This window comes from Prosopis cineraria, unplaced genomic scaffold (assembly GCF_029017545.1).
Source record: "Prosopis cineraria cultivar Desert tree isolate PC_DT_omini unplaced genomic scaffold, ASM2901754v1 PC12, whole genome shotgun sequence".
Taxonomy (NCBI): Eukaryota; Viridiplantae; Streptophyta; class Magnoliopsida; order Fabales; family Fabaceae; genus Prosopis; species Prosopis cineraria.
The window spans coordinates 25,866,188-25,869,214 of NW_026555343.1; the positions used below are offsets into that span (position 1 = coordinate 25,866,188).

Below are 3,027 nucleotides of genomic sequence, written 5' to 3' on the forward strand. Positions count from 1 at the left end.
AATGTATATTATAATATCATTAAGTTTAATTTTCCATGTATACTTTTCTCAATAAGGGGTGTGTGAAAATTTTTAATTGTAGATATTTGTTAAAAGAAATTTATTTTAATTATAATATAAAATTTTAAAAAGTAAAGAAAAATTTATAAAAAAAAAACTTGTCACCATGAGTATAGAACACATGACCTCTACCCCATAAACAACCATTTCATGCCATCAAGGTAATGGATTGCAATTGTTAAATGGGGAAGCTTTTCTATATAAATTAAATAATTAATTCACCTAAATTAAAACCTCTTCAGATTTCCCTCCCCCAATTAAGCCGTTGTTCACTCTTTCCCTATCCGATAGCCTTAACATCTCATTCTCATTCCCTAGTATCTCATCTCCCTCTCCCTATCCGCTTCCTATAGTCCCCCAAAGCTGTGCGCACACTTGATTCCACCATCATCCGCTTGTCTTTTCCTACTAAGAGAATTGATTTTGGGTCACATAAGCTGGAAACGGCATATACGAGAAGCAGAGTACAAAGAAGATGTTATCTTCAAGTGCAAGGTCCTGACTCCAGAGTTATGCAGCAATATGATCAAACCGTGGTAAACTTGAGGCCTGGTGGTGGTCAAGGCAGTGGCGACGGGAGCAGATCATTCAGTCCTCGATAGGTTTGGATCTCATACCAACTTCATTGATTTTGATGCTCAAGTTTGTTTCTTTCGATTTTCTTCAATACTAATTTTTTAGTTATTATGAGAGCAAAAGCATCTGCTGAAGTTGGAATTTGGAAATTAAGACTTGTATGCATTTCTTTTGTGCAATATATATAGTGAAAGTGATTAGCTTTAATACTATAATGATATGATATTTAAATTAAATGATTAAGGTGGGGTATTGAGCATGTGTACCTGCTGTAAATATAGACAAAAGGTTACACGTGAACTTTCGGTGGGCTTGACTAAGTCATAGATAGCCCATAAAGGACTCACATACATTAATACTCCTTTTATATTTCGTAATTTTATTGGAGGCAGGTAATAGGAGTTGACTTTTATTATGGTATTCATTTAACTAAAATCTGTTTTTGTCGGCTAGTATCTTCTCGCATTCCTTCATGAGTTTATCTCATTTTATGATGAAAAATTCAACTGGCAGTTATACATAGAGATTTATATTCTTATTATTCTGCTTTTGTAGGCTGGTGAGTTTACTAAAGATCAACTGACAGCATAAAGAGGTAACTGCCATGTATCCTTGACCAATTATCCTTTTGTTTGTTATTTAGGAATATCTGATCAGCTTCTTTCCTTTTTGCATAATATAATTAATCTTTATAAATAATTGTAGGTTTCAAAGCTAGGGAGAAAACCTACAATGTTTGAATTGTTTAAGAAGACACATTTTAATGAGAAAACTGAAAATTTTGTGGATCATAGGTCACTTGAAGTTTATGTAACTATATGTTGGTCATTATCATTGGAATTGTGCTAAAGGCTAGAGGTTTGATTAGTTGTTTTGTAGAAGCTTAAATTACTTGAGTAGGAAATTGGGTTTGCTTTTGTACTTAACTTTATTAATCTTCTTTAATTGAACAATATTTAGTACTTACAATCCAATTATGTGCTTTTATTTTCAGCAAATTTACTCCTTTTCTCCTAATCTTTTGTTGCACCATTCTCTTTTACAAGTTTATGAAATTTTTAACTCATGGCAATGTGAGACTTGTATATTTTGTTAAAGTGTTTAAATGAGCGTTTTTGTACATATTTTGTTGTCATCACAAGATTAAAATAACTTATCATCTTTATGAAACTTGTTAAACTACTAGTACAAAATATGAAATTTATGGGATACGTTTTACATCGGTTGGAAGGCAAATGGTGTAAAAAATTAAGGTGGTGGCATTTTTTAATTATGTTGAAGTATTTGACACTTTTTACACAGGGTGGACTCATCCGGTGTAAAAAAGTCCACTTTTTTACACCAGGTGAAGGGTTACCTGGTGTAAAAAACTCACTTTTTACACCGAGTGAGTCCACTCGATATAAATAGTTAGTTTTTTACACCGGGTAGAGGTCCACCCGGTGTAAAAAGTGGATTTTCTACACCGGGTGACCCTTCACCCAGTGTGGAAAATCTTTTAAATTACCCTCCATTTCTTTGCATAGTCTTCTTCCCCTTCATTTGCTCTTCACTTGCTATGCTTTGTCTCTCATTTTCTTCCCCTCCTCCACCTCCCCTTCATCGCCTGCCCTCCCCCTCCTCCCTCTCGCCGCTCGCCGCCCCCTCTCCCTCCCCTTCCATCTCTGTCTCCCCCTCCCCTTCCCCCTCACCGCCCCTCTCCCCCTCCCCCCTCCCCCTCGCCCCCCCCTCCCCCTTCCCCTCTCCCTACCTCTCCCCCTCTACTCCCCTCCCCCTTATCAGTGCCTCTCCCCTACTACCACTCCTTCTCCCCTCCTCACTCTCTTAGTGTTGAGCCGTTACTGCAGCCACCGCCATCCAGGTATGTCTTGAATATGAATTTTTAGATTTTATAATGCTTAAATTTATATTTTAAGAGTATCGATTGTTGTTGGGAGTGTTGTTAATGGCTTTATAAGGCCTTAGGTTGTTGCATGTGATCATTTATTTGGTTTGAAATTGTTAATTTTCTCCTGTAAAATTTTCTAAAACTTTTGGGAAGTCCAATTTTTAGGGGAGACTCTGTCGAAATTTTTTTTCAATTCATTCTTTCCTTTAAATTGCTTAAATTTACTTTTTAATGATATTGATTGTTGCTAGGAGTATTGTTAATGGCTTTATAAGGCCTCAGGTTGTTGCATGTGATCATTTATTTGGTTTAAAATTGTTACTTTTCTCATGTAAAATTTTCTAAAACTTTTGGGAAGTTCAATTTTTAGGGGAGACTCTGTTGAAATTTTTTTGAATTCATTTTTTCTTCTAAATTGCTTAAATTTAGTTTTTAATGATATTACTTGTTGCTGGGAGTGCTTTTAGTGGCTTCATAAGGCCTTAGGTTATTACATGTGATCA

General features: G+C 35.6%; 1 non-coding gene across 1 annotated transcript; it reads left to right on the plus strand.

The window, feature by feature from the left end:
- Positions 1–887: 887 nt before the first annotated feature.
- Positions 888–991, plus strand: LOC129289732 (small nucleolar RNA snoR103). The gene has a single exon (XR_008588221.1). It is a non-coding gene; the product is annotated as a small nucleolar RNA snoR103 (small nucleolar RNA).
- Positions 992–3,027: the final 2,036 nt, after the last annotated feature.